We start from the raw sequence: 20,214 nt of genomic DNA, 5'->3' as shown, positions 1-20,214 counted from the left end.
CTATCTATCTATCTATCTATCTATCTATCTATCTATCTATCTATCTATCTATCTATCTATCACTTTATCTGGGAAAGAATGCAAATTAGATACTTCTTGGAGGGAAGGTAGTGGGCGTGGGGGAAGGGCAGGAGAGAGGAAAGGGTGCATGGGGGAGAACAGGGCAGGCTCAGGGCTCCATCAGGTGTCTCGCTAACCAGTCCAGCTTTTGTGTCCACATTGCCTGCTGGGTGGAGCTAAAAGACAGAAGAATGATAGTCTGGTGGAAAGAAAGCAAGACAGTAATTATGGGACATGTGTGATTAGCACGGTAGCCAGAGAAATTAAACCACTAGTCCCAGGAATCTTCCCTTGTGTAAGGTACCTGCCGAGGGAGAGAAAAGGCCCTCACCACAGAGTCCGGCTGGAATCCACTCCCTGCTAGTTCAGCTTGATTGCTTTCTGGGTTACCTACTGGGGAGGTTCAGCTCTGCGACCTTCCTTTCTATAGAGCTATATTGTTCTGGCCCTGAAAAAAAGGGCAGATTAAGAATTTACAGGGATCCCTCCATCACCAGACTCTGACAGGAGCTCTCAGGGAGCTGATTTTCCATGGTTCAAATTGCCTAAGGCCCAGATTCTTATCAAAATGGTTTCATTTAATGTAAAGCACAGTTGCAGATTTTTTAAAAAAGTTCTAACTCCATACTAAACCTCTCATTCTTCATCCCTAGAATCTTTTCTCTTTCAAGAGTGAATTTCTTAAGGGATTTTATTTGTAATACACATAGATAAATACATATATATTGTATTACAAATATATATCCACATATGTATTCCAAATATACACATGCATATGCATTACAAATAAAATTCATTACATGTAATATACATATAACACTATATATTATATATATTTATCTTAACTGTGTATGTTCATGAAGGCATTCATGAGAAACTATTCAGATGGCTCCCTTTTCTGAAGGCATATAAGTAAATCTTTCTGTAATTGAGGATATGTGTCTTGATGAAGAATTCCAGGGAAGGTGTATTAACTAATTATTTCTATGTATATGTGGAATATACACATATATTTCCATATATTCTATATTTTGAACATACATATTGCATATCTATCTATCCATTCTATCTCTCTCTTTTTGTCTCATATACATTGGCGTCATGGGTTTTTATAGAAGGGCCAGCTGCCAGTTAAGAAATTTGTTATAATTTTGTAGGGAGGTAGATCATTTTATAGGGATTTTGAGCCTGAGATATTGAGTCATAATTTAGACCATAATCCTACTTAACTTGACTTTGATGCTGTGATTAAGAATTGTGGATTTGTAGGGCAGCTAGGTGGCACAGAGAGTAAAAGCACCGGCCCCAGAGTCAGGAGGACCAGAGTTTGGTTCCGGCCTCAGACACTTAACACACACACAAAAAAACTAGCCGTGTAACCTTGGGCAAGTTGCTTAACCCCAACTGCCCTCCAAAAGGCAAAAAAAAAAAAAGAATTGTGGATTTGCAAAATAATTGAAAAAATCCTCCCTCCTTCTTGATGAACAGCATTTAATTTTATCAAGGTGGTAAGAAGCAAAGGTAATTAACTTTCTTGCTGGTTTCAGAGGATCCTTGTGTTCTCTTTTCCTTAGAGTGGAGGGAAGGTGGTTGGTCAATGCACTGAGACATGGATTTGCATCCCACAGGTGTGGAAGATGTGTCCTTCAGCTTCTACAGTTTTTTGGTTTTTTTAGTTTATCTTTTATATTTTCAGTGATGTACTGATTGAAATCATGGTCGGCTATAACTCCATGCCATATGCAGAGACAGGGTCAGTTTCTTTAATCCCATCAGTTTCTGTTGGCAAGAGTGGAGAAGTGGGAATCAGGTTATCTCCAGGACATGAAAGGACCAGGCAGGGAAACAGAGAGAGGCAGACTGAATCCTTCAGAAACAAGTGGAACATCAGTGTATACTATTGTTATGGACCTTCCTGCATTTAATCATGCAGACAAATAATGCCCATTTGGCAGTTCTGCAATCCTGTCATTTGTTTTGCTATATTTCATAGGCTAATAGACCAAGAGCTGATGGGGACCTCAGAAGTAATTTCTGCCTACTATTCCTAACTATATTGCTCTTCTTAGGAGAAGTACTGTGAGGCCTTCTTTGGGAGTGTCACTCTCCCCCTATTTTAGTGAACATCTATCTTGAATCAGCTCCGAAAAAGGGGAATCAGAAACATAAGATGGTCATGTCTTGAACATGGCTTTAATCTCAGATGATCTGTGTTCAGGATCTGACTCTGCTTACTTGTTAACTGCAAATTACTATCTCTGGGCTTTAATTTCTCTATCTGTAAAATGGGCATGGAGGAGGTAGATTAAATGGCCTCTAAAATTTCTTTGAGTTTTAAATATATAATCTATTTATTGTGAATTACTAAATAATAACCATGAAAATTATTCTTTTGGATATGAGATATTTAGGTCTTTTCTATTCTTTATAACATAAAGATTATTTACTTCAAAGTACCATAATAATCATTTGGGGTTAGACTTCTAGTATGGCATCCACACAAGGGAAGAATGCTTAAAAATACAGGGAGTGTAGCAGTAGATTTGAAAACTTATTAGCCTGAGTAAATGAAATCAGATGAGGTAGAAGGATTTCCCATTAAGATTAAAAATAACAATAACAGTTGAAAACAAGAAAGAGTATTTGCATGAATCATACATCTGATGCTAAAGAAGTGTCTACTTGAATTTTGCTGCAGAATGTATTCAAGAATAGTTCATGTGGGCAGAAAAAGACTGTTGAAATACTTCCAGGTCTGAAGGAAGCAAGGATTTTATCACAAATGCACACGTTAGTTGCCTTAGACAGATGACAGGCCATGCCAAGATTTACAAATGAAGCTTAAAAGAAGAGCTGAGCATCGTGTTATGTTACCAGTGTACAGCAGAGTGTGCTAGTATGATTACATCCAAACTGCCTAGCAAGATGAAATCTGTGTTCACACAACGGACTTAAAAAGAAGAATAGCAAAGGGAGAAAGGGACAAATGAGATTACTGTTGACATCTTGCAAGAATTTTCAAGCCATTAAATGCTTTTGAAACTCCAGCTGAAAGAGCCCTGTAGCACCAAGATAACAGGAGGGACTGATATGGATGTGTAAGTGACATCATCGACCACTCTTAGTCTTTACTCAAGTAGAATCTGAAGCATATTGGGGTTCAAAGGGAACACAATCTTCCCTTTTTTCAGTTTTGGTGGACTTTTGTGCTCCTTACTTTATGCCAGGAATTGAAAAAACAGATTTGCTTATATCCTTTCTTTTAATTCAAACTGGAAACTGAGAATCAGGAGTCCTAGACAAGGCTGTCCAGACCTGCCAGATTTTTATTTGTAAAACTATAGACAGACATAGATAAGACGCATAGCTTATTTGTGGACTGTGAGATCCTACACAGAACTTCTCTCTGTTTCTATAAGTTGACTCATTTCACTATATCAACAGTGTGGACATTTGACACAATTTTCAGTGATTATTGTTAAAATGTTCTATTATGAAAAACAAATTTTGTTTGTAGCACCACTCAGGTTCACAATTTTCAAGGAATGTATCATTGGGTACCAGGCCTGGATGTTAGTCCAAGGTATGGGCCATGCTATGACTCTCATTTCCTTTTCTTCTTCTCTTTCCTCTCTTCTCTTCCCTCTCTTTCCCTCCCCTCCCTCCTTTCCTTTTTTCCCTTCCTCTTTTCCTTCCTTTCTTCCTTCCATCTTTCCTTCCTTCCTCCCTAATTACTTCATATAGTAAGGAAGAATAACCTGGCTCTTCAAAGGAGGTGGTCCCCAAATCACTTGGGCAATGAGTATGGAAGGAGTCACATAGAAGGGATAAATTCAATAATTATAATTTATCCAAGGTTGTCCTCTTTAATAAGGTCTTCCAGAGAGTGAAACATTCCTGAATTGAAATGACAATGCTTTTTCTCAGTGTAACTTGCTTATGTAGCAAGGCTAATTAGCATTTGAAATCTCTTTTTCCCCCTTGGCTCTGGAGCACTGGCATCTCATTGGGAGGGGCCTAAATACACACTGAGTATTTCTTCCAGTGTAAGCAAAAACTCATTTACTTCCTGTACTCTCCATGAACTTTGTGTTGGTTAAATGGAGTGGTATTCAATATAAACTTAGGAATATCTCTCCTTTTATTTCTGAATATCCCTGCAAAATGAATCTTTAATGGAAACTATTTGACTTTCTGATAACCAGTTTGCAGTTGCAATTCTGACTTTAATTAGATACAGAAAGTTATTACCCATTGTCATTATCGCTAAATTAAATAAGGCCTTTTTGCTACTGTAATGTTTCACATTGGGTTTGTGCTGTCATCATACATTCTCTAGTTTGTTGAGATTTTTAATAATAGTCATGGCCATCATAACCAAAGTTATGTGGAATAATTATTGAAACATCTAGCTTGCTTTCATTTATCCTTAGAATAACTTTTTACTTTAAGTTTTGATGAGAACATTTTCTCTTGGTTAGATTACTCGCTGACATAAATAACAAGATTGAAATAGACTGTGTGTACAAGTTTCCTTCCATTGCTATAGATAAATAATTATTTAGTCTATTAAATGAAATGAAATGAAAATTCAATTCAAAGTACTGTAATCAAATGCAATTCAACTAAAAAAGCATTGATTACCTCCTGCTAGGTTCCAGGCAAATTGTAACGCCCTGGAAATACAAAGACAAAACCAAAACCATTCCTGCCTTTAGGTAGCTTACATTCTGGGAGGAGGAAGTAACATGTATTTGAAGAAATAAGTTTGAAATATATGCAAAAAGACAAGTAATTTAAGGAGCGAGCAATAATAAAAGCCTGATAATTTAAAAATTCATTGATTAGACAATGGATTCAAGGCAAGGAAGCACCAATTATTCTGGGGGAAGAGGCACAGAAAAAGAAGGGAGCAGTTCAAGGGTCACTGGGAAAATCTAGAAATGAGAAACTAAATAGTAAAGGAGGTCTCTGCCAATATTCCATAAATTCCATAAACTATAAATTCAATTCCATAAACTCAAAGGTGAAAGATTCAGAAGAACCAAGGACCTATTCTAGGGACTGAAATGGGGAGAAACACAGAGAAAGGGTCTGTTTTAGTGAACAGCACAAATGGAGAGAAAGAAAGAGACAGACAGAGAGAGAAACACATACACACACACACACAGAGACAGAGAGAGACAGAGACAGAGACAGAGACAGAGATAGAGACAGAGAGAGAGATCCTTTACTTTGGCCTGGAGGAAAAAAGTGGGTAGAACATAATCACGAATTATTTAACCACCTAGAGATAGACCCGATCTGGGAACAGAACATATGCAGGTGACTGAACTGAGGGGATAGGTACTAAGGTATAACTAAATGAGGTTATTTATAAACTGGACAGTGTTATACTTTGTAGTAATCCTCTTTACCTGTAATTGCATACTTGCATATTGTGCTTTCTGACAGATCTTCACATATTCAAATAGGCAGTTTTCTTCTATACACACCTGCTATTTTGTTGTACACAAACCTTATACTGAGAGGCGGCAGAGAAGAGATTACATTTTCAAGACTATAGTTTCTTTTTTTTTGTTTAAAATTTTTATTCCTCTTCAGTAAAAATTTTCAAATGTTTTGAATTAAGTGAAAAAATTTAAATAATATTTTATTTTCCCCCAAATTACATGTTAAAACATTTTTTTTAACATTTTAAAATAAGTTTTGAGCTCCAAATTCTATTCCTCCCTCCTCTCCCCTTAGTAAGCAATCTGATATAGGTTATACATGCTCAATCACGTAAAACATTTCTATATTAGCAAGGCTATAGTTTCTAAGGAGATCCCCAGGGCTCAGTTATTGGCAGCAAATTTGATAGTAAAAGCAGGCATCTTAAGTCTGTTTCAGTCCAGGGACAGAGTGTTTTTTAGTTCATTCCTGTGCCATCAATTAGATTCATAGGTACTTAAGAAGTTTTTGACAAATGGCACCGTATAACATCCTTTGATTCTAAAGGTCTAATAGCATGTAGTCTAATCCAGATTTTAAGTCCCATATTTGAAGATCCCATGTCTATTTAACTTGTTCTTCATAGTACCCCTGGAAAGTAAATGCCATGATGACGTTATGGATTAGAAGAGCTGTCTTTTATGATGTCAGTAATTCCTGCCATCCTAACTACCTTGAAAATTATGAGACTTTTAATAAAAAAAAAACCCAAATGCTTAAGAGCCCTTTGAAGACAATTACCAGATAAATACAAATCATTTTATTTCAAGTAGAATATAAACACCTTGAGGGTAGGAACTGTTTTCTACTTTGTATTTGTATTTGACTTATATTCCTTCCCATCACCCACATTTTGCTACTTTGCACATAGAAAATATTATTGGATTGGACTGTTCTTTCAATTGTCTTAGAAACTTTGAAGGTATAATGTCTGAAGGGCTCTAAAATATATTACCTGCCTTACAGGGTAGCATATCAATTATATAATCCTTTCTGAAGTGCTTATACATAGATGAAACATTAAAGGATCATAAAAGATGATTTAGAGGTTGGATTAGATGATATCTAAAGTCTTAGCTTTGCAGTTCTATGATGCCATAGTTTATGGGCTCAGATATATAAATCTATTGCTTACTGAATTTTTAGGGGTGGAGGTAGAGGAAGGAGGATTCAGACCTATGATTTTATGGGTATAAGGAGCTCTCCATTAGGAAACTTCCTCTATCAGTGCTAATCTGCAACCAAATTACAGATTATATTCTTAGAGAGTCACCTGGGGCCCAAGTGACCAGATTAACTGATTTGCCAGAGTAACAATCAGTATGAGTCAGAGCTGAGAATTGAACCTACTGTTTCCTGACTTTGACATCAGCCTTTTATCCACTATGCCATTCTAGATTGCAGACTTGTGCTTTTTCTGGAGATTGCAAGTAGGCATCCCATATCATTCTCTGAGTGGTGACTCAGTTGATCAGTACTTACTGCTCATGAAAACTAGGTCATGGGCTTCTTGGTTCCTTTGATCCATTCCATTGCCCAGTCAGTCAATAAACATATTCAAGTTCCCACTATGTGTCAGGCACTGTTCTAAGTACTAGCAATACAAAGAAATAATAATAACTAAAAAAAAAACCCAGTCCTCTCAAGAAGTCCATAGTTTAATGGGACAGACAACATGCAAATAACTTTATACAAACTATAAACAGGATAAACTGGAAATTATCAACAGAGAGAAGACACTAGAATTAAGTAGGGATTGGGCAAGACTTACTGTAGAAGGTAGGATTTTAGCTGAGACTTGGAAGAAGACAAGGCCACATAGTATGCTCCTAATATCAATCATCTTGAAAATTCAATCTATTTGTCACAAGGAGGGATAGGACTAGGTACATCCCTATCCTGGAGTGGGTAAATGGCATTATCCTATCTTGAGTTAGTCTTATCTTGCTTTGAAAAATCTGAAGTAGACATGAGCACAGGGCTAAAATTATTTTCCAATGTGTAAATATAAACTGCTACCTTTCCTTTGGCCCTTCATGTTAGTAAAAAATAGAATCCTGCGCTGGCAAAATTCAACTGGCAAAGGAGAATAGTAAAAGTCCTACTCATATCAGAGTGACAGGTCAATTAGTGATAAATAAGAAAATGAATAATGTGAAAGAAAAATGACATTTTGGGGTATAGAAATTCATGATCCTTTTGTAAGCATCTTTTAAACACTTAGAATTTCTGTGAAGTTTTAGGCTGTAATGAAAAATATATAACTGTGGGTTGATCAAGGAGGCAGGAACCCTTGGAATTTCAGAAGCATGAAGGAACAACTAAGCCATTGACTTGTGAATGTTATCTAAAGGGAGTTTAAAAAAAAAGGCAGACTCCCTGTGTGTTATGCAAAGGGCATGTATTATGTGCTGTCATTAAAATATTTTTTCCTCTGTTCAGCAGGCAGCTCCTGCTGTGACATTTCTTTGGTTTGGTGAAGAACGGGAATTATACATGGGGTATGTGTTATCAACTAGAAATTACTCTACATAACATTTTCATGGTATTTTCCCAACTTTTTTGTAATAGTACATGTATTTTGTTCACATGACTGGAATTATTTAAGGCATGAATAATAACTGCGGTAAAACTTGATCAGAGTATTTTTAAAAGGGCTTCTTTTTTTTTTTTTACTCCTAGAACTTTATAATGAAAGATAAACTCTGGATAAAAAAGAATATAATTGAGACAAATCAAACCCTACTGTTGGTAACAATGCCAAAATGCTGAATTTCTTCATATTAGTTGATTTAAGGCTTTCATTTCTGATTATGTTTAAAACACTGTCTGTGGTATCCAATAGCTACACCTTCCTTTGTTTTAATCCATCCATGTCATAGGATGTGGAGGTTGTTTTTAAAAATATTTGGAAGGGTACCAAACCTGAGTATTTTGAGTGCACCAACCCAGATCCACATGAAGGACTGAATGTCTTTTGGTAGAGACTGAAGCACATTTTTTCCCGAGGACATTATTAAAGAAAATCCTGGCTACTTGCAGAATACCATTGCATCAGTCAACATGTGGAGAGCTATTTTGCCTACTTAAGTCATTTAAAATTGGAAAGAATATTAGAAGAATCTAATCCAACCCACTTATTTTTACAGGGGAGGAAACTGAGGCCAAAAGTGGTTAATGGAATTTAAGCACTTTGAGATCATGTCTATTATTTTTTTGCCTTTATATCTCTAGTGCCTAGTGCATAGTAGGCACTTAATAAAGGAGTGTTGATCAATTGATTTAGTGGTCTGTCCAAAGTGACATTAGTAGTAAACAGAAGAGCTGGTATTTAAACAGAGATCAGAACAACAACAACAAAAAAATCAGATCTTCTTATTACCACACCAAGCTGAAGTATGTTAATTCCTCCCAAACTGTGGCAAACTATTTTATGGTACTTCAACTTTGTTTAATTTCTTGATAGACAAATGAATGGGTATTCATTTGCAAGCTATATCTCTTTAAAGATATACTAGTTGGTGCTTTTTGAGAATACAGATCATGTAATCTGTGGGAAGTGGTGCACAGATAAGATCCAAAATGTGTATGAGAACCTATGTCTGCGTTTTTTGTTTTGCATTTTTACAGGCATATTAAGCACACCATATGCCATTCAACAAATGGAAGTGAATCAGTAAATGTATTAGGTAAATTCATCTTTTAAAATTTTTTGTCAACTCTCATGGTGGTTCAATATATTAATTATTTGTATAAAATACCAATTCAGAAGAGATGGATTAATTAAAGAGAATTTCTACAGGAGCATTTAATTTCTTTCTGTATGCCCACTTCCTTCGTATTCAGCCATTGAATATAGTTTTCATTTGTGTAATTCATTTTAACATTTGTGTGTGCATCTTAGAAATAAGCATCACCTTGTGTTATTAAAGATTGCTGAAAGACCCATATTTTTCCTTAAATCTTTGCAATACTTCAGTTTCTCCACTCTAAGTTTTTCTGAATGAATTCAGAGATGTGGTCAAACCTAGATTTTACTTTGTGATCTTTGGAAAATGAAAAATTATAAACAAAATATGGTTGATCTAGTAAATTGTACTATTTTAAAAGTGTTAAAGTTTTTACAGGATTGTTACAAGATAAGATGAGTCTGGTATTACTCTGCTCTATTTCTGTTATCCTTAAGGTCAGACTACATCATGAATTGATTTACAGATATTTTTAAAACTGGAAGTTGCTTCTCTTGCATGTTGCCTTCTCTCATCCATTATTGTGCATATGTATGTGTGTAAGCTGGAGTATGGCGTTTTGATATTTAACTTTTAATTCAGAAAAGTAGCTTGGCATGGTGAAGTGAGGACACCCTTAATTCCAGGAAGACATGAGGTTGAATTTTGCCTTTGATATATCCTGAGTGCATAAGGATGGGAAGGCATCCATAAGCCTAAAAGTTACGGATACATTGCCCCATTCCCTTCAGTAGTGGGACTTTTTGGAGAAGCACTTCACAATAGTCGGGAAAAAAAAGATAGTTTTCATATGTACTAATTTCAAACAAACTTGCCTCACATTTCCTCATTGCCTTTTTCCCACTGAAGGCTTCTTTTCTCTTCCTCACTTCATTTATACAGGTCTGACTGTGACTTCTACCCTGACACCGAATAGATCTAGGGCAGTTTTGTGTAAAGAATAGATATGCTAGTTTGGAAGATTAAGCAACAGCTCACCAGAAAACAGAAGATGTCCCTAAAAACATGTCAGTCCTTGTCTAAGGCAAAGGGAAGGTGTTGGCACATTTGGAAGGGTGCAATTGAAAGGGACCATAAGGGGAGTCTTAATTTCAAATGTTTAACAAGTTGGCAGACAAGTGACTGGTAAAAAAACAGTTCTGCTGCTGCCAAATTTCCTCACTGTGGGTCTTTTTTCACATCCTTATTGTACTGCATAGAAGTAAAATGCCTTCCCAGTTGCTTCACATTTTATTCTCCAGTGAGTCCTTGTCTTAACCACTTTAAAAGAAAAATACTTTAATAAGGATACTGTATTTTGATTTTAAATCAAAAGATGAATATATTTGGTAATAGGGTTGAAGGAACAGTCTGAGCAGCATAAGAATAAGAGTATTTAAGAAAGCCAAAGTCAAATTACATTGTTCTTTGTTTAGGAGACGAAGGGGAACTCATTTTGCCAACTTTCAAGTAAAGTTCAAAATTGTTGGGTCTAAGTTTGGAACAGAGCTCAAACCTTGGCTCAGATTCGTTGTGTGATTTGAGGTTTGCTTTCCCCCCCAACTCTCTTGATAGTTCTAAAAGCTGGAGAGAAAAATGATTTTTACAAAGGAATCTTGTTTGTATAGCATGGGCTACCTCTTAGCAAGAAAAACATAAATAGATGAATTAAATTTTCCTTGAAAACCAATGGAGTGAATGAAAATTAAAAATAACTGAAAACTGTGGAGAAAATAAAAATCTTCAATTTGTGCGGACAGTGAAGAATTTGGCAAAGGGTTTTCTTAATTCTTCACATTATGTGCAGGTGGTTTAATCTTTTAGACCCAGAAAGAGAAACTAAAAAAACCTTTCCTTTTAGTGTTTTGTTACCCTATTAATTTGGGAACTTAGACTGACTATAGTTAGTGAAATTGCCTTTCTATGTGAATGTGCTGCTGTTTTTGAATCTGTTGCTGCTGGTGAGTGTAGTATAATCTGGGAATGACTCTTGATCTCTTATTTTCTAGGTCATTCCAGATGGCATACATGTGAAGCTGTTATTTGGTTAGCAGCAATTGTCATTGTTTCCAATTTTTTCAATCTTTTTTTCTGTCTCTTTAAATCAATATTTGCTTCAAGCACAAAAAATAGATTTTAAGTGATATGTTCAAGGTCTCATAGCTAGTTAGAAGCAGAGGAAGGACTAAAACCACTGTCTACGGACTCTGAAGACCTTTCCCATCACATCACATTACACCTATAAGTAGAGAGGTAGTTTAGTGTACTAGATAGAGGATCCACCACAGTATCAGCAAGACCCTGTGCAAAATCTAACCTCTCATATATAATGACTGTATGACCCTAGGTAAATCACTGAAATCTCTCATTGCCTTAGGTAACCCTCTAAGCCTATAAATGAAGAACATTGTTCATATGGCGCTCTCTGACTGAAGGTTCCTGCACAAATTAAAGCATAGTTTCAGTTTAAGCTACAAAAACATAGAAGTATAATAGAATTCTCAGGGATGTGCTGGAAGAGCTTGAAATGTTTCATGAGAGCCAATGGTTCAATTTTCAATGTGAGCATTTACACTCAGGAAATAAGCAAATCCTAGAAATCAGAGCTTGATTTATATTTTTGATTGATTGTCTAGACTTAAGAGAGTGATGGAGAAAATGTTAATAATGTTGGTTAAACTTAAAAGTGTGTCATGTATATACTTTGCCCCCCCTGGAGAGCTGGTTGTTATAGTTGGTTGTTATATATTTCCCAGCACACCCTTGATTCAGAGTATGTTAATGCTTGTCCAGTTTTAATTCTTATTCCTGTCTGGCAAACTCCAAGACTTCTCCCTTGACAGGTGTTGTATTCCATATTTAGTAAGATCTATAGATAATCAAACTCTAATGTTTGACTTATATCATCACTAAGCCACTCTTTTTAAAGCTTGTCATTGGCCCTTTCCCTTCCCTTTACACTACTTCAAGTTAAGATCATTTCTGAGAATAGAAGATTGGAGAAGAAATATGGACCATAACAAAATTCTGATGTCCTTAGAGAAAATAAGCCAAGTCTTCATTGTAAGAAATCAGGATTCTTTATTCCTCCTCTGTCTCTCCGAAAGATGAGGACTATGTTGGCCTGAGGTTGATTAAATAACAATATTGATTTGAGTATAGAAATATGCATTGAATCCAAATATGGGGCTAAGAGGAAAGTAGGAGAGTTAAAGAATTATAGTAGAAATTGGATACTGTATTTTTTTATTCTATTTAGAAATAGTTACTTAAAATATCCCTAATGTTCTCTCTGTATTTCTGTCTCTGTAGATTTCTTTCTTTGTCTCTGTTTCTCTCTCTCTGTCTTTGTCTGTCTCTGCCTCAGTCTCTCTCTGTCTCTCTTTCTCAATGCAACAAGGCCTATCCTGGCCACCACTACCTGAAGGCCAGATCTGTTATGTTGCTCTTCTCTCCCAGGGTTCTCTGGTACCTTTGGGGGAGGGAGGGGATGTCTAATCTCTTTGCCTTTGACTCCAGTCCCCTCGGATTGTAGAAGTTCACCTTTCATTCTCAAAGAGAACCAAAGACAACAAGGTGATATCTTGACTTGCATGTGAATTGGATTTAAGTGAGGCCCAGCTGCTTAAAATCATCAGCCTCACTCTCAATTCCACAGTCATTGAATTCCATGGCAGAACAAAAGTCAGGATGACTGGTAGTGGCCCAGGATGCAGTGGGTGTCCTTGGCCTTTCTAAATTAGGTCTTTCCCAGGTCTCATTTTGTTTGAGGCAATGCCCATCCAGAGTGACTAAGGATTAGGTAAGAACTGAGACAAAAGATAGACTAATTTACCATCACAAAATTACAGTTTGGGAGAGGAAGAGCCCTAGAATTTCTGACCAGAACAAAAAATGCTTGCTATTTACACTCCTTCTAGCCATCAGAACCTAAACAGTGAGTCACAGAAGCTTGGGTTGGGGACTCTAGTGACTATTTAATGAGAGCCAGAGTGATTTGGGTTTAAAGGCATAGGTAAGTAGCTCCATTTGAAAGGTAATGGCCATTTTAAAAAATTTGTTTTTTTTCAGAGCTCTATTTCAAGAAATCATAAATGAAAACTGCCCAAGGACAAAAAGTAAATTGTCCCAGCTTTTTGAAAAAAGAGTGAAAAATTAAAAATAAATAATTTTCAAAAAATTAAAAATAGATAAATTAAAAAATTCTAACTCCAAATACCAAAATATCTTACAAATCATAAGCAACCAAAAATTGTTGTTGTTGTTAGTCCTTTGTTCTCAAAGAAGACCAATGACATCATGAGGATGATGTCTTGACGTGCACATGAATTGGATTTAAGTGCGGCAGAGCTACTCAAGTTTTTGGCAGCCTCACTGTCTCTTCCAGAGTCCCTCTGCTGATGGTTTCCTCTCAATTTTAGGAACTCCTGTGTATCCCAACTCCATTTAACCATTTAACAATTGGGTTAGCTTTAAAAAGAAATATTGACTTCAAAGGTATAGCAAGAATAAACATTCAGACATTTTCTCTAACCCCTAGTTGCATAATAATAACCCTGACCCCACCTCATACTCCAGAGTCTGGAGAGGAAAAAGGGATTATGTTCACTGCTTAAATCAGTTCTATATTGCACATTCCCAAGTTCCATGACCAAGACCCCATTGGGTTTGAATTCCAAGCACTTGGGCTTCCCAGGGTTTTTCTTGCTGGGGCTGAGTGCTTACATATTCATTTTAAAATCCTGGTTTCAATGCTGCTATGGCTTGCGCTCTCTTAGCCAGTGAAAATTTCACCTCTTTCACCTAGAACTGAGGACAAATAGAAGCAAACAAAACCTCAGCTCCAAGTTAATTTCTCAGAGTCACAGGGTAAAAAAGGAAGGAAAGGAGGAAAAAAGACCTTTTCATTATCCAGTCAATTTATGACACCAGTGCTGTAGATGAATGTGGACCCTTACCCTTTCTGGACACAGCAGGAAAGAGAAAATATCACAGTATGGAAGATTTTTAAAGACATAGTCTATTATGACTAAATAATTTATGAAAAGAGGCTGTTGTGATACATGTCATTGGGGATTACAGAATGTCTTCTCTCAGAAGCAAGACCCTCCATTTTTTTTTTAAAAGCAATTGGGGTTAAGTAACTTGCTCAAGGTTACATGGCCAGTTATTTTGTGTAGGTGCCAAGTATCTGAGGATGGAATCAATCCTGGGTCTCCTGAAGCCGGGGCCAGTGCTCTTACTCACTGCGCCACCTGGCCACCCCCAAGACCCTCCATCTTAAGTGATTGGGAAATAGTCCAACATTCCATTCCATAATCATATCTATGTCGTCATGATCATGATGATGATGAGATATTTATTAAACACCTACCGCCTTATTATGTGCCAGGCACTGTGCTAAGTGGACACACACACACACACACACACACACAGAAATATCCAGATATACTTCTTTTTAAAAATTATTTTATTTTTAATTTATTGAATAAAACAAGCATTTTAATAACATAGTATAATAAAAAAAGATGATTGCACATGAATCTCTTATATTTTAGTTATATACTTTTTTAAATGTTCCATTAGAGTCCCCTGATGCTTGATCAATGGGTAAGGTAGTCCCAGGTTTTCAAGGTCCATGTCAGTGAGAATGGAAGCTCTGAGAGTACTTACCAAATGTTTTGGATATGAGTTGGCAACAGCCTAAATGTCATCTGAAGGATAGTTTGGACAGGTTTATTATCTGAAAATTGGTGTCAGATGATGACATTTTTCAGCTACAGTATTCCTTCTTTTTAGTCAGATAAAATATATTTTGTATAGATTTTCTTTTTAAAATATTAATATCTTCTGTTCCCACATCACCTTTAATTGCAAATATATGTCTCTCCACTCCTTTATGAGAGCTATCACTATAACAAACACTAAAAAAGAGAAATAAATACTTCAATAAAACTAATGGACATATCTATGTAGTCTGACATGATATAAATTCATGGTTCCTCAATTCTGCAAAGAAAGAATTAAGGTATATTTTTTCATTTGTTCTCTCAGGCTAAGCTTGGTCATAATAACTATAATGATGCCATTTTTATTTCCATTTCTCTCTTTTTTGTTGTTTGCTATTATTCTTTCCAAATGGTTGTAGTGGTCATTGTGTATAATATTATCCGGGTTCTGCTTACTTCAGTTTGTATTGGTTCATAAAAGTCTCCCCATACTTTTCTGAAGTCGATATGTTCCTCATGTTTTATGGCTCAGTAATATTCCATTCCATTTATATATTACAATTAGTTTAGCCATTCTTCAACTGGTAGACAACTATTTTGTTTCCAGTTCTTTGCTACTACAAAAAAGTCACAAAATTTCATAAAAAAATCTACTAAAGCCTAGAAAAAAAGTTTTGAAATGTATATTTAAAAGGAAAGAATCCAAACCAATAAAATCATGGATGCTTGTACTATATGGTTTTTATATACAAACATGCAATTAAAGTTGATAAAATTGATATATATATATATATATATATATATATATAAATTATAGATACATAAATGTAGAACAATTTAAAGGATATAAGCTAGAGAAAAGTCATGTAATTTAAATGTTTGTTTCCTGAGAACATCCCAGTTCAATTCAGTAAGCATTTATTTAGTGCCAGGCACTGTGATAGGCACTGGCATTGCAAAGATAAACATGAAATAGTCCTTAACCTCCAGGAGCATACATTCTACTTGAGTTTTCATGCCAGAGCTAAAAATATCATGCTCTTTCTTATTCTAAAACTTAGATCTTAATTTCTGTAGCTAGGTACTCTAGTCAGCTCCTTATAGGATAAAACATTTTAATATGGTTTGCTATAACTGAGGCTGGGGCAGCTAGGTGGCACAGAGGATACAGTGCTGGGTCTGAAGTCAGGAAGACTTCTCTTCCTAAATTCAAATCCAACTTCAGACATTCCTAGCTGTGTGACCCTGGTCAAGTCACTTAACTGTTTGCCTCAATTTCTTATCTGTAAAACAAGCTGGGGAAGGAAATGCCAAACCACTCCATTTCCCCCCCAAGAAAACCCCAAATAAAGTCATGAGGAATCAGACACAACTGAAATGGCTGAATTACAAAAATATCTAACACACCTGATAATGAGGTGGTGAAAGTCAAAGAAAAATATAACACATGACTTTGAGGTACTCAGGAATAATATTAGATTAAAATATTTTTGAAGGAGAGGTGAAACTTTTTCTTTGTGATAAAGGGATTAGTTCATAGATTTGTTAAGTGCAGAGTAATTAGTAAACTCTAATTGAATGGGACTAACTACAACATGAATTTAGTCTCTAATTAATTTGGATTAAAAAAAAATACTCCACCAAATACATCTTGAATGTAGCAGGCTTTGGGAGATAGATCTCTTCAGACAGAAAAATATTCAAAGTAGGTAGGTAAGCTTCTGGGGAATATAGTACAGACAGATTACAACAGTTCTTTCTGTTCTGGAGACTATTGTGAATTCTGAATGGGTGTAGCTGTGGTAGAATGAGTAGAAAGAAAAGAGACAAAGAGATACACACACACAGAGACAGAAAGAAAGACACATAGAAAGATGCACATACATAGAAATAGAGAGAGAGAGAGAGACAGACAGAGAGAGAGAGAGAGACAGAGAGAGAGACAGAGAGAGAGAGACAGAGAGAGAGACATACAGAGAGACAGAGAATGAGACCCAGAGAATGTGATTTGAATGGAGGCCTGTGAGTGGGATCGAGTGGAGAAAATGGAAGCTAGAGTCTGATCTTCGAGTTGTCTTGGCTCTGTCAGCCACTGCCTCTGGCTGCTAAGACCTGGATGAGACGTGTGACTGGAAAAGCCAAATGCATGGCTGAACTGTTTGTAAGGAAGAGATCTGAGAAAAACGACGATATGTGCTTCAAAGCTTTCCTCTTCTCCTATGTTAAGTCAGGCAGAAGCAGATTATAAAGTGTATCTGTAAAGCAAGGGTTCTTTCCCTTTGTTGTGTCATGGACCCCTTAGTCTGAAGAAGATCATGGATCAATCATTCCCAGAATGTTTTTAAATGCATAAAATAAAACACATTAAAATGAAGTCAATTATATTGAAATAAGGATATCATAATATAAAGGGAAAATCATAGACCCTAGGTTAAGAATCATTCATCTAAAGTTACCTTTAAAATATCTGTTTAAGTAATTTGAATTTTTCATTTAGGTAAAATACAATTGATACCGACTATCCCTGACTGTACTATTCATTAGTGGTAAAAGGGGTGCTGAGATAAAGGGGCCAATGAATGGTTTATCATATATAGATGTAAAAGAAAAGAGATAATGGTTTGGAAGCAAGTCCAAAATGCTGTTTTCTCCAGGCTAGAAACTTAAGTCAAATGATAAAGAATATTGTTCAGATTTTTAAAAATTCCCCAAAATTGGATCTGGTGTTTTTTTACTTTCAGGGTAAAATGGGCTGATTGTCATTCCTGGCTGAATGGCAGGAGGTTGGGAGAGTAAAAAACAGGCAGGTTAGGTAAGTTCATTCCCTCCTTTCGCCCCTCCCCATTAATTCTCCTAGAAAGCTAGACAGCATCTGAATGAGAGGTTGAGTGGAATTATTGACTAAGGGAAAGAAAGCTGGGAAAGAGTGGGAAGGTGGGAGCTAGCTTAAAAGGCAGTAGGTAGTTCATCTGTTATAGTAACCACCCCAAAACCAGTTACTATTGCATCTACTTACAAATACCTTCCCACCTTTGTGTCTTGGAGGAATACCTTCTACCTTCCGGTAACAAAATTCTACACATTCTTCAAGGCTCTCTTCAAATACCTTCTCCTCTGGACTTCTTCCCTGATCCCTCCAGATGGAAATGATTCCTCTTTCCATTGTACTCTTCAAGGACTTAGCGTCCTTCTTTTCTTTCTTCTCATGCAGTACTTGTTATTAAATAAAGGAGTCTTATTTTGGGGGCACATTTAACTCATTGGAATGCTTATTCTGGGTAAAAAAGAAGAGATAGCAAAATAACAATTTAAATTGTGCTGATAATTCAAGCTGTGATTTTCTTTCAATATATTCCCCAAGTGAGCTCATGTGGGATAGGTGATGATCTAATTACAACTATATATGAAGTCGTTTCAAGAATAATTTCCTTCCGAATCATCTGTTTTTCCTCTAGTTAATTTTTTGTTCTGTTTTATTTTCTTCTACAAGTCCTGGTTCCCTACTTACTCCTAATCAATAGTCTAGCTGCAGTTGTAAAAAGTATAATTTATATGCAATTGTTTCCATAGTTACCATCTCAGAATCTTCTGCTCTCTGATACAGACTGACTTCCTTTAAAAAGAGCATAGCCTTTTTCAAGTACAATTATTAATATAAACCAAATTATACTGTATGGGCTATTTAAGGAATTTTCAATGGTAATTTCTACCATTTGCCTTAGAATGTTAGAACTTCCAAAATTGTATAAGGTGGTCATTTGTATTAACTGTTAACTCTTCTATAAAATTGTAAATTCTTTGAAAGCAAGGATCAAGTTTGGTATAATTTTGAGCTTCACATAGAGTAGAATGCCTTGCACATACTATGCATTCAAAAATATGTATGTATTTGTGTGTGTGTGTGTTTTTAAAGGAATGAATGAAATATATCAAGGAATAATAATTCTCTGAAATTTCCAAGTCCCTTCCTATGTGACCTTTTTGTAACTAGCTTTGGGAAACAGAAGGATAATATTAAAAACTGGTGAGTACATAAATGCCACAGCACAATGAGAAGAACAAAGAGTAAGTTTTGAGGAGGCCCCAGATTGGGAGAAACTGCTTTAGGCATCTAAATAAAACTGGCAGAAAAGACAGAGGTGAGATCAGGGAGAAAATTTTCCAAGCCTTCATAATCCATAAATACACCTAAAAGGGGAGGGATGATTTTTTTTTTTAATGAGAAGGACAATATGGAATATACCAAGACTTAGGGTATACAGAAGTGGAAAGACACCAGAGAAAGGAGCAGACATCTAGGAGAGAAGAGGGGGAAACCAGCAGAATTTACTCAGCTCTCTCAAAGGAACCTTCTGACTGCCTGCCTGATGAGGCCCATATGGGTCTAATCCCAGGAGAACGTTACAGCCAGAACAGCTGTGCTTAAAATGGTTTTATTATTTATTTTCTTCATAATACAAGCTGCAAAGTAATCAAATTACTTAGAAAAATATAAGCGTTTTTTTCCATTCTGTTTTCTCATTGTGGAAAAAAAAGTGGTTGGGGGATCAAATATTTCTTGATCTTTTCTAAATTTTCAAATTGTTTCATAGGACATCTATCTGCAAACTAGAACGTGTTGGTTCAGTCTGCCCTTAAACTATGATTTTTATAGGTCATGTGGCACCTGAATGTTATTCCCCTAGCCAGTCAGAGACAAAAATAACCTACTAGTGAGTTTTGAGGTAAGGAATAGAAACTATCTCCATTTTCTTATGATTCCCAGAATCTCAACAGACATTGGGTCCCTGCAACATAGTAGAATAGGCAAAGATTCAACTATGGCAAAGACCCTGATATCTCAGAAAAAAGTTCCAATTACAGAAAAATATGAGCTAGGTAAACATCTCTCTTGTTAGGATTTCTCAGAATTTATATTGTACCTTGGTTGGGGGTAGTGGTAGAGAGAAGATACAATGTATACTGAAACATGATGAAAATGATAATTCTACAGATGTATTATTTAATAAAACTCTTTCCTGCCCCTTCTTGAGAACTAATTCAAATCTCACTTTTATAACCTATACAACTACTACTAGCTTGTCATTTAACTTCTTATAACCTTTCTTATCTATAAAATGGGAATAATAACACTTGTGTTACCTATTTTACAATGTCATTGAGAGAAAAGTACTTTTCTTATCTTTATTAATATCTTTATTAAT

Source organism: Petaurus breviceps, unplaced genomic scaffold (genome assembly GCF_028583685.1).
Source record: "Petaurus breviceps papuanus isolate PSGF00001 unplaced genomic scaffold, PetGlider_PUasm1.0 90977, whole genome shotgun sequence".
NCBI lineage: Eukaryota > Metazoa > Chordata > Mammalia > Diprotodontia > Petauridae > Petaurus > Petaurus breviceps.
This window is presented reverse-complemented; position numbering follows the sequence as displayed.